The sequence below is a fragment of the Conger conger genome, chromosome 5, assembly GCF_963514075.1.
Source record: "Conger conger chromosome 5, fConCon1.1, whole genome shotgun sequence".
Classification (NCBI taxonomy): domain Eukaryota; kingdom Metazoa; phylum Chordata; class Actinopteri; order Anguilliformes; family Congridae; genus Conger; species Conger conger.
The window spans coordinates 37934565-37947660 of NC_083764.1; positions in this window are offsets into that span (position 1 = coordinate 37934565).

Sequence of the window (13096 nt, forward strand, 5' to 3'; positions counted from 1 at the left end):
AGTGGATATGTGTACATTTGTCAAGCTAACTATAGCTGATTTTCTTGTTGCTACCGATAGCTAACTGGTATTGTTTTATAACTAGATATGTAATCTTCGCTTGGATAATAAGCAATAAAAGCCCCCACGCCAATTGGCTGTAGCAGTTAGAACCAATTTTCAACCAATGAGCTTGAATTGTTGTACAGCTGTACAATGTTTTGATATGGAGTGACGGCCCGACAAATGTACACTTTGAAACCCGAATTTAAAGTTAAAACAATGTTTTAACACAAAAATCTTACCCAGTGAACCTTTAAATATCGAGCTATCCGACAACGTCAGACAATTTATACTACTGCAGCCAACAATTGATTCAAATCAAGGAATAATATAATAGCCGGATACCAGAGAAAGAAGCGGTTTCCCTGAATAGGTTTCTCAGCTTAGCGGACACACTGATCTTTCTTCCCATCCCACGGGTAACGTTGAAAGAGAGGACGATGGGGTGGCCATCAGTCGTTATTTTAGCCTCCAGGTGGGACAGAAGCCGTTGCTCTGTGGGAAGGATCTGCATATCCATCAGTCCCTGAGGAGACAAATAACACCATAAGAAATAAACATAGAGGCACTAATTATGTGAGATTCACAGAAGGAATTTCATGTTCAAATTTACTTGGAAATTTACTTGGAGCTTTACAATGTTCTGCTTTGCAAATAAAATAAGGTTTTAAAATTTTTCAAAATGATATTTTACCTTGATATAATAATGATTAAGATTATCTACCAGAAGCTCCACTTTCCCACTACGCATGCCTCTAAACTGATCAGCTTGTCCTGGGAAAAGAGAAGCATTAACACTTGTTTGAATAACATTAATGAGGCGTAAAATATTAAAACAATCACACGCTATGCTATTTTAGCTGACCTTGAATGTGGAAGCTTTTAAGTGGATGAGTCACTTTTAAAGTCAGCTTAGGGGTGACAGAGCTGAAGCTGAGGTCCAGGGCTACATCTCTTGGAACACTGGACTGTGGGGTTCCCAGGAAGAGGTGCAGGTAGGCCTCAAGGGGGACCCAGGTGCCCCTCTAAAACATATACAAATGTCCAGTGAGTGCACAACAAGTACCCGAAGGGAGCAGGTTCACTATTTTCAAGGTCCTTTCTCTTGAGATTGATATGCATACAGTACTGTATATCCATTGAGCCTAAGGTGACCCTGGTTAACTGAAACGCCACAGGGGTGATGTTTTAGAAAAATAGTACCGGCACTCTCTGAGCAAACACATTTCCAAGTCGGTGATTCAGAGGAACACGGAAATGATGTAATGTACCTGGGACAGGAGGGAATAAGATGCCTCCAGGAGGTACTGGTGAAGGCCTCTGTCCAGTTTCAGCATCCGAAGGGACAGGAGGGCAGGGCCTGCTGGCGGCAGTGCCACACCCAAACGTGACACGGGGTAGGAAGCCTGGGAGCACAGCTGCCATCCAACAAGCTTGGACCCTGTCAGAAAATGATCAAGAGCACAGTTGTCTTGCCTTGATTGAAGAAGGGAAATATCTATAGGATTGTTAAACTAAAAACAATATCAGGGACAGTGCTTGCTCAAATATATTTAATTTGGTTGTATTTTCTTTGTAAGGGCAATTTACTTGAATTGTGCTTTTTTCACTCAATTACTGTATACAGTTTCACTGAGACAAATTTCCGAAAACTGGACAATGCTTTTTTTGTCAGTTCGTTTTTTTATATATCAAGCTTAATTTAGATATTCTTCAATTTTGTTTGGAGACATAGAAATCTTTCAGAGAAAAATAATACTGTACATGTTTTTTAAAACAATACATTTCAAATACAATACAAGTTGCAATGATGCTATAAGCTAAGAAAATGTGTTGTATTCACAGCTACAATATTCCCTGTAAGGTCAAATAAACAGTTAGTAGTATGCACCCCGATCTCTGACACAAATCCCAGTTTACTATTGAATGTTTTTTCAACTTTTTAATTGACACTGGGTCGGCACTCACAATCATGTGGTGTGCAAATGGTCTTCTCTACACGGTCTCGAAAGTCTGTGAGCTCCTCCCTGACTTCTGCATTCACGCTGTAGATTCTGGAGCTGGGTATCAGACATGTCAACATTCACTTGACAACTGGCACAGAACTAAATGAACAGCATTTAGCATCAATTTGGAACAAACTGTGTGACAGTGGGAAAACAAAATATCCCCTTTTCCTAGCTGACCACATTGGGAAAGATTGCTGGTTAAGAGGTCTTGAAGGAAGCCTGACCTGAAATGAAAGATATCCATTTTTGGCCTGACCTGAAATGAAAGATATCCATGATGTCTTCGGGAGTATTGAGGGTCACTCTCAGGTCTTGCCCCTTCTGGAGCTGAATGGCGCCATCCAGGCTGGTGGATGTTCGGAGCCCCATGGCCCACTCCACCCCCGCCAGGCCACAGGGCCCCTCCACCCCCATACGGGCCCATACCCCCACATAGGCGCTGTAGGGGTGAGAAGTCAACATCACTCAACTCAGGGATTAACCCAAATTATACCTCCCAAAGCCTGTCTGTGACTTACCTTGGTTTTATGTAGCCAGAGACAGAGAAGTGGGACCAGTTAACAAGGTTGGCACTTCCTTTCACCCGCAGGCTAAGAGACGTAGACATATTGAGAGCGAGCTTGACAGGAAGGCCAGAAAGAGAGGGCAGGACTAGCTCTTCCGTAGCCAGCACTGCTCTATGGTTGAGCTGCAACTCTTGACCCTACAAACAAAGGAGAGAATATTCTTTCAAATCATTTTAAGACTTATGCATGTCAGGGCATGGGTTTCTTCCTGACTTCCTTTAACCTGTCATTCTGTCCTATGACCAAGAGGTTGATACGGGACATACTGAAGCCACATCTTCAGCAGTCACTTTATTGCAAAACCATAATCATCACAATTAATCATTCAGTTGCCACACAGTCATGAGTGTTCAATCTTATGCAGAACGGGCTTGTGTGAATGCAAGCTTCCTTCCTTTCCCTTCAAGCAACATTTCTAGCTCTGAATCAACATATCAGAATCAACTATTTAAGTAGTGTCAGCTACAAATACATTAGCTACAATTTACTGTTGTCAGACCAACTATGCACATAGCCATAATGTATAGCCAATATACATATTGCATTTAGCTAACAAACTGCAAATTTCACATGCAAATGCAAAAGGATTTTATTGTGGGGCGGCCTGTAGCGTAGTGGTTAAGGTAAATGACTGGGACACCCAAGGTCGGTGGTTCTAGTCCCGGTGTAGCCACAATAAGATCCGCACAGCTGTTGGGCCCTCGAGCAAGGCCCTTAACCCTGCATTGCTCCAGGGGAGGATTGTCTCCTGCTTAGTCTAATCAACTGTATGTTGCTCTGGATAAGAGCTTCTGCCAAATGCCACTAATGTAATGTAATGTAAATTGTGTCAGGTAAGTGCTGCCAACAAATATTTTGCTGGAGCCGTTCACAGAGACAGCTATAAAGCTCTGGAATGGATGTTGAGAAATAGCATTGAAAACTTGTAGTATAACAAAAGTCAAGTTTTTTCAACTTGCACTAGTGACCATTTGATGTACCCCCTTTTCTTTTCACGTGTGAATTTTGTAATTCAGATGTGAAAATGTTAGAAGTGAAAAGGAACATTTTGCATGTGGTTTTTTATAAGGGCTGAACACAGGGGGTGGGAAGCTAGTGCCCCAGAAGGCAGGTGTCTGTTTCATGTAGTTCATCTACTGCAGGCTGCAATTAGTTGAAATGTCAAATTAGTTCTGTGTGTGTGCATGTGGTGCCTGCAAGCTGGTGATCTGCACAAATATGCCACTGGTTAAATGTTTCCCAGGTCAGAAAAAATGGCCCTGCTTATTAAGATGGTATTAAACATGGTTTTAAACGTTATTTAAATCTTGTTTAATTGATAGATCCTGCAATAAAGTGTATATTGTAGAGTGAAGAGTGTATATTGTTATGAACTCATTTATAGTAGGTATGTCATTCAGGATAAAACTGTAGCAGCAGATATATAGTCTATACTATGTATGTATATGGGCCTGTACATAATTATTAACATTTGTCCAAAAGTAATTGACCAATTAAACAAAGTCATGTATTCACAGTCACTCAATGATAGAGCAACCCAGAAATTACTTTGATTATCACTGTTGTATGTAATAGATACAGTTGTTGTCAAATATCTGTGCTGATACCTTGATGGAGAGCAGGCTATGTCGGGATCCGTTGGATTTAAATTGAGTTATTTTTGCATAATAAAAAGTGTTAATGTTTTATACAAATTTTTTAAGGGTATCCATAGCACAGAAATGGCACAACGTAGCAATACCAAAATCGGTAGTTGGCAAGGCCATTGCCATTGTAGTAGACCTGTGAAATGGCATTGAGATGGGTTTTGAAATGGATGACATTGAGGTTTAAAATTTGTTGTTTTAAATGGAAGTGCCAACCAATGCAAACACCGCACTCCCTATAATATGCTGCAGCATTAATATTTACAATTATTCTACTCCTGAGGAAAATCGTTAGGCACTATTTATTGTACCTCTGCGTCTCAGTGCCTATGTATTACTGCTTCTTTAAACCTCTGTTGCCATCCTTGTTGCTGCTGATAATTTAAATGAATAAATAATATGAATGGTGTGCTAAATATTGATTGCATGCTGTTCCAGCAGGAATAGAAAGGTTTTACTGAGGTTACACACTCTGCATACTAATAGTCTCACCTTCAGCAGTCTGACTGCCACACCAGCCAGGCTGAGTGACAACTGCCTCATCTGCGCAGAGATGTCATCGCAGGTAATGAAGTCCAGCTCATTGCCAAACAACTTCACGCTCAGTCCACACCACAGCCTGGTGTCACCTGACCGCCGCCCTGCAAACTAAACCACACAGCGGTGAGTACAAGCTCTTTACAACCCTGCCTTCACCAGCCACACATTGCTAGCACAGTATTGCTAAACAGTTCAAGGCTTTGAAACAGCTGATAGCTGGTTGACCAGTTTAAACCAGCTCCCAGCTTGACCATACCCAGCTAGACCAACTTCAGCTTGGCCACGCTTGTTGGCCAGCTCATACCCAGCTAGACCAGATTACTACCACCTTGGCCAGCTTAATTTTCAAGCTGGGTAAACTAGCATAGCTACTTTTTACAGCAGGGAGACTTATGGATTTAGCCTATTACATGCAAATCACTTTTCCACGGCCATGTGAGTTTCACCTTAGCCTTGGCCTGTCTGAGACGAGTCGAGCCATCACTCTGACAGCCCCTCTCCTTCTTGTCTTGGGAACCATTAGCCTCTTTTCCTGCTTCTCCACTCTTGCTTTGCCTCTCAGGCGCCCCTGAGAGGCCAGCCTCCTCTTCAGACTGTGGTGCTTGCTGACCAAACACTTGTTTCAGAAGAGGCTCCATATTTTCTGCTCGAAAGTTAACCTGAGATGGAGAACCCAGCAAATGCATTACATTTGAGAAAGAAACACCTCTATGTCCATTTTCTTCTTTTGTCAGATGGGAAAAGTCAGAAAATGGCAACAGCAATGTCACAACAATAAACAATTTGTTTTTGCTTCATTGCTCATCCACACGACACATTTAGCGAAAGATGGGTTATACCACAGGTTCTCAGACCATACAGATCAGTTCTCAGAGGATGTATGCTTTCACATTCTGTAATGTGTTATATGGAAGTAATTAAGGGCCAGATTTACTAAAGGGCTGTGACTGCTTTTCAGTAAAAACAGCCGCAATAAGGTTGGATTTAATAAACTGACGCAATGGGTAAAAATAACTATTAGGATGTAATTTGCCGGGATTGGGTCTGTCTGCGACTTTCCTGCTGATGCATCCATTTGGATGACGCTTTTATATAAAACGATTTACATTTTGATTAGACTAATCAGGAGACAATCCCTCTTCGAACAATGTGGGGTTAAGGACCTTGCTCATGGGCTGAACAGCTGAGCGTATCTTATCGTGGCTACACCAGGCATTAGAGCCAAAAGCTCACATGCATGATGCTGGAGAATAGTTGCAGGCTAAGCACATCCACGACAGTATAGAGTGGGGATGAATGAATGCATTCATATTCCGGAAAGGAGACAGGATTTATTTTGTTTCACTGTCTTTATTTGTCTCTTCAAATGTATTTTCAGATATAATGTGAATTGTGAAATTATCTTTGGAAGGACTCTAGACGTCTATTAACGTCAGCTAGCAGTCAGTATAAAAAAGCAGTTCTGAATTTAAGTTTCTGCATACGTATTCATTAGGGTATATAAGGAATTGTGAATACAGTTTTACCTTCTCTCCAGTTCACTTGTGTCTATTCCTTATAACCTTCTCATTTTGCAGGGATTTTTCCTCCTGTTGTTCTACCAGTGTTAAGGCTATATCCTTAGCTGGACCACCACCTGCATATTTCTCCCTCCGAAAATACAAAGTAAAACGTTTGTTTTTTGTACTCAACCTAACATACTATCTCCTCTTTACATCCATAGCCTACTGTTAATTTTATTATATGCCTACCTACAAGAATGAATTTTGTCTGCGATGTCACTCCAAAACTTTCCCTCTCTGCTGCTGTCGTATTCCTATATGCTGAAATACGACATGGAGCAGCTACACCCCATTGACTCCCTATATGTCCTTATCTGTAAATTTACGTTTTATTTTTCTTCTGTTATCTCCATACCCATTTCTCAGCACCTTGTAATCTGGGCATGTAAGCATGCTATGTTTCTGACGTTTTACGGGTCTTAAAATGGTAAAAGAGGGTGTTTCATATATTTGACTGTGTAATTAGTAGTCTTAGTCTTAGTAAATTGGTTGTTAATATATTGGTATCCACGACTGATTAGGAGGTCTTGAAATGAAACCACAAAGCGACGGGGCTCATTCGACAGCAATTAAAAAAAATGTATATAATGTTAAAACCAGAAAAACAGATTGGCGGTGAGTGGGTGGGATTGAGGAGGAGACTTCTTTGATTCTAAACACCTGACCATTGCAGGGCTAGAAAATCCTGCATAGTACGCCTTTCAGTAAAATGTGGGACTGTTGACTCTGAAAAACTGGATATTGAACTGGGGAGGCTGAAAGAGATGTTAAATGTCCAATTTGCTATTTCGATTAACTGCTTACATGGATTCAATATGTAGGATGTTTATATTAGTGGAAGGAGCAATGATGGTAAATGATGTATGAAATTTTTTTTTGACTTTGTAATTTTGTGAATTTGTGAATATCGGCACTGCTGGAATGGCCGATTGACCAATGACACCCAGGGCCACATTTATCCCCTTTATAACCACAGATAAGGAATGCTTTTTCCTTCCACTTGAATATCAAAGGGGAATTTAGTATTGAATCAATGACTGCTAACTTGTATGCCATTGCTGCTTTCACTTTATTCTGTTGCTAGTGTTTTTCCACACGTACTGTAACAGATGTACAACAGAGTTCAATTCAAAAAGCAATCAGCATATTGCTGTATAGACTTTCTTAGTCTATGTTTACCACAGTTTTGACTGTAGTCTATTAATCTTTTAAAACGTTAATTATCATTACCAGGCAGTATATATTGATTTCACTGTATACTACCATAATGAAATCATTGCCAAATGTGGTTAGTGTATTTTGTGTAATTGTGTCTTTCTCTCCCTCCCTCTCTTCATTCTACCCACCTCTAGCAGGTTGAAGGCTCTTCCAAGAATGTGAAGGGTGAGGTTGGCCATGGCAGAGCGTGGGAAAAGGGAGCTGGGTGAGAAGACCAGGGCCCCCTCCATATTGGCGCCTCCAAACCCTGCCGCACAGACAGAGCTCAGTCATTGCATATCATTACAACATCAAGCATTATTCTATCTCTAACTTCCAGCACACCTGTGTCCATAGTAGCATCGATGTAAGAGGAATATTTCCAAGATTCTGCCTCAAAGTCTTTGCTGATGATGTCATCAGGCAGCAACTCCATTAGGGCTTGCTTCAGAGGGTCCTCAGTCTTCTGAATATGAGTCAGGTGACTCCAGACAAAGGCGCCCACTGTGAAGAGATTTGTGCCCGCATATATCTATTAATTGACGTATCTATACAATTGAAATGAAGTGTTAGACACCAGTCTTTTGAATAACAGTTCTTGGCTCTTACCTTGGCTTGATGTCTCAGTTCTCAGTGTCGCCCTCACTTTCCGCAGGACCTGTAGGTCTGGGCAGTGCATCAGCTGCTGGTATGCTGCAATCCTGACCTCCACATCTTCCTGAGCTGAGCAGTACAACTGTAGCAGAGCCTTTCTCTGGATAGAAGGAGCAGCAAGTCACCCAGTAAAAACTCCAACCTGATATCTGAGCCCTAACTGGCAACTCACAACAAATAGTCAATACATAAAGACTATTTTACTAAACCTGAAGCTGTTTATTACTATCGTAAAGCCCTTGCTTTCAGCCATGACCAGTGTGTGATACTTACATTAGCACTGCAGTGTATGCGTCGGAAAGCATTGATAGCAGCGAGCCTCAGCTCCAGGGGGCTGGAAACACTCTGGGCACAAGCACTCAGCACAGAGGTGAAAGACGAAGCTGCAAGGCCTGCATTTCCCACAGCCTTCAACACTCTGAGCTTCTGCACACACAGAGAAACACAGGGGAGATGATCTTCACCGTCATCATCATAATCAAAATCCTCACCATTATATTGTCATCATTACCATCATCAACACTGTATTCAATGTCAGTGCCTCTGTTATGACTCATTGACTCAGGCACACTGACAAACATATTGTCGCTTTTATTGTTTTGTTTCCAGCGCTGCATGCTAATCATTACGGAAAAATCTATCTATTGTTTCGTCTTCATTCTTCTATCTTCAGAACAATGTTCACATCCCATTTCACAGTAGAACTAAACCAAAAACAATTATTGTCAGCCACGTAAAGCAGCCTTGGTTTAGTTTTTTTACAGTATTATAATCGTATTTATTTATGACTACGACTGTGACTACTGGTGCTTGGTGGATACGGATGTCCCTGACTATGATGTAGTCAGATCAGTCCTAATATTTTCAATAGAGAGAGTATGCTATCCTGTACCTCAGTTAGCTGTGAGGTTATCCCTTCCTTGCAGTCTTCTCCCAGCATCCCCATGAGAATATCCATGAACTGCTGAACCTCAGGGAAGAGGCTACATGGAGAACGTGCCCTCTGGCAGAAGGAGTGGACTACAGCAGACGCAGCCAGAAGAGTGCCAGATCCAGCCTCTGGAGACTGCAGTAAAGTCTGGGGGATACAATGTTCATGAGTTAGCCTTCCGCTATGCTAAGACAGCAAACTGTGTCTCTGTGCTAAGCAAAGAACTATGTGTCAGTGCCTTTACTGTTACTGGTTTAGATTCTGCTGCATACAGTCTTAGCGGGGATTTCAGTATGCATAAAACATTATATTGAATGTTTTGTTTCCTGTGAGATTACAGATACTGTAAACGTTTTTTTGTTTTTGTTTATTTTAAAACAACAATAAAAAATAAAAAGATTAATTACTATTTCTAACTATTTAATTCAAATAAGAACCAGAGAGCACAAATATTCAATGCAAGAATAGAAATATAATAAATACATACAATATAAAATGTAGAATGAATATAATGTAAAACATGGTTGAAACCAAACAGTAGTTTTCACCAGTTCATCAGTAGAAATACCATACCTACAGGCCTAATATTCTCTCCTTTTAACTTATCCCTTTCTCTTTCCTCATTCCTCTTTCCTATGAGTGTGAGCCTTCCTATGAGTGTGATCTGGCCTATGGACTGTGCGTGTCTGTGCCCACGCGTGTGTTTGTGTCTGTGTGTGACTAATGGGACAGTGACCACAATATTGGCAAATTGAATTGATGTGGAGAGCACACATCTGTATCCTACAATTCACACTGCATGTCAGAACAAAAACCAAGCCATGAAGTCTAAGGAACTCTCTGTAGACCTCTGCGATAAAAATGTAGTGAGGAATAGGGCAAGGGTGTAAGGTATAAGGATATAAGATCATTTCTAAAACTTTGAGTGTTCCCAGGAGGTCAGTGGCTTCAATAATTGTGAAATGGAAGAAGTTTGGTACCACCAGGACCCTTCCTAGAGTTGGCCGTCTGGCAATAAAGTGTGCAAAAAAAAGGGGCTTGAATACTTTTGGAAGCCACTGTATAAATATAATTGTTTGACACAGTGTTCCTCTCAGTGTCCTTGGTGGATTCAGGTTTGGGTTGCTCCACAATGCTGTGACCTGGTAAGGCACTCACACTGATGTATCGGATCATGGTGGGGGTGGGGCGGGGAATAAATGCAAAGGAGGACAGGAAGGAGGACACCCGTTCTTCCTCCACCTCGCCACCCAAGATGAGGTCCGTCATGATGGAGACGCACGCCTCTGAGCCACAGGTCGGCAAGGCATCCAGTAGAGGCTGCCTGCAACCAAGCCAATGGCTAGGATTCAGTCAACATTGCCACACAAATTTACCAAATCACGCCAGACATTGATATCTAGATCCAAAGGTAAGGACAAATGGCATTTGAATCCCAGACACTGCATCACATTTGCCAATGGAGAATGGTGGGAAAAACTATTATCTTTAGCTCTTCCGTCTGACTTCCCTCTGACTCACTCCCCAAGACCCCAGTGTAATGGTCAGGGCAATGTGCAGATGCTGTCTTTTAGATGAGATGATAGCCCAAGGTCTTAAATCACTGTTGATGAAAGGTCCCTTTCATGACAGTTATCCTTGTAAAATCTCAACCTGATCACCTAATTATTCCCTACACAAATTGGCTTCATCATTTCTTTTCCTAATGTCCTGGCTCAAAATGGCTGCTGTGCATCATCCAGGTGAGTCCGACACATGGTTGAGGCCTGTTTCCCCCTGAAATGCCTGATAAAATAAATACGGACAAATCTTTTTTTAAATGTTGTGTAATTCCCTTTGTTTTGGGCCATTTTGGTAGTGTTTAAGTTATATGGTGCCATATTTTAAGTTCAGGACATTGTTCAGGTTGAGTTCTGTTAGAAGAACGGAAATGAGCAAATAATAAACACCGCACAGACATTGGAAGTATTTTTTCACACAGTGGGAGTGCTTTCTGTATGGAATAGCATCTAGCTTTTAGGTAAACTAAGCATGGGGTGCACTTAAGTGATAGGCAAAATTGCCTGGTTATGTTTCATGTTACGTTACATTACATTGGATGCATATACTGACCAGTCATCACGGCACTTGAAGGAGGCCTCCTGCCACAGCTCCTGCAGCTGGTCCCGGGACAGCCCTCTCAACTGGAACACCAGACGCAGGAACAGGGTTGCCTGCTGTAGGCGAGAGAGTGAAGCTCAGGATCAGAGAAATGCAAATAATCCCCCATCCCCCAACCCCCAACACCATCACAATCTCACCACACCACTCGACCAACAGCCAATTCATCAAAACTATTTAAAAACGGAACCAAGCGTATGCAATTGTCCATAAAAAAGAAGGAATGCTGGGGGGTTCAAACAAAACATTTTCTAAAATAAAATACCGTAGAATAAAGGCTAAATGTATATATACTAAATGTATAATGGGGAGGTAAAGCGGATGTCCTGCTATATTGAGTTTTTGGTATACTGCTAAATGCTATGCTGGCACATTTCATCATAGACGACATTACATTGTTTTGCAACCACAAAATTACAAGGCTCCGTATCATCAGCAAATGTTTTGTATCATCAAAAAGATCGTAGTTATGAGAGTACAGTCAGATTTGTGTACCAAACACGACAACAAAGATGATGTTATCGATCCTCGGATGGCTCATGTGACATACCAAAACATTCGCACCCATGGGTTTTCTATCCTCAGTTGTGAAAACAGAAATCCCATTATATTCAGCATAAAGCATACCGAGGTGACATACTGGTTTCCAGAAGTAAAAATCCCATTCATATTAGCCAAAGATCATTTGATTTGTAAGTGAAACGATTTAAGAAAAGGTTTAATCCTGGCTAAGTACTGGCTAAAGACTATGACACCCACAATTCTAAAACACTGTTACCACAGAGATGTCCATCACTCTGAATTTTTGCAGTTAAACTATGAACTCTCTATGAAGGGCATGGGCTTCAGTGTATGGGCTTCTATTCATTTCAGTGGAGCCAGACCACAGCAATACCCAACCAGGAATAACAAATGCTAAAACCCTATCAAAAGATAAAATTAGTTGGAAAATTAATTCATCAATGAATTATCATTTGAGTCAACTCAATACTTTTTATTGATTTACTTTTGCTAGTTATATTGATTTAATTTTTACTTTACTTTTCTCACCATTAAATTAACTGAAATTAATATAATTATTACATATCAAGTATGGCTGTCATTTATCTGGCAGTATAATTAACCTGACAGTATTGGGAAAAAAGTATGCACATTTAGATTTTATCAGGATCTTAATCCAGGCTGCTATGCAAGTTTAATGTAGATTATTTCTTAATATTATTTTTCTCTTTTTGTTAGCAGCGTGTTCAGATCAGGGTCATAGACTCTGCTCAGATGGACATGGAATGACCCCACAATGCTTCCCTCACCTTCTGATGGTCCTTAATGGCACAGAGCTTTCTCACTGTCTCAGAGGACTCTGCAGGTGTCTGTCCACTGCCCTGACCTGGGCCTCTAGAGGTTTGCTTGAACCTCAAATCACTGGAATACACAGGGCCTATTGCGTCTGGAGAAACAAAAGGGAGATTTAACCTCAATGGAGCACACTGTCCTGCTGTAAAATCCAGCTATGCCAGCTTGACCAGCTTGTTAATTGAACTGGTCAAGCTGGTTATGAGCTGGTTACCTAGCCAGCGCTGGCAGCTTGTCTGACTGGTAGCTGGTCAAAACAAAGTTTGAGCTGGTCATCAAATTGGGAGCTGAACTGGTCAATCAGTTAAATCATGTTGAGCTGGGAACTGGTCTGAACTGGTCAACTTGCTACCAGCTGTTTCAAAACCTAGCTTGAGTTGATTTTCTCAGCAGGGTGGACCTCTTTCTTTGTTATAGTGGTTGCATTATTGCACAG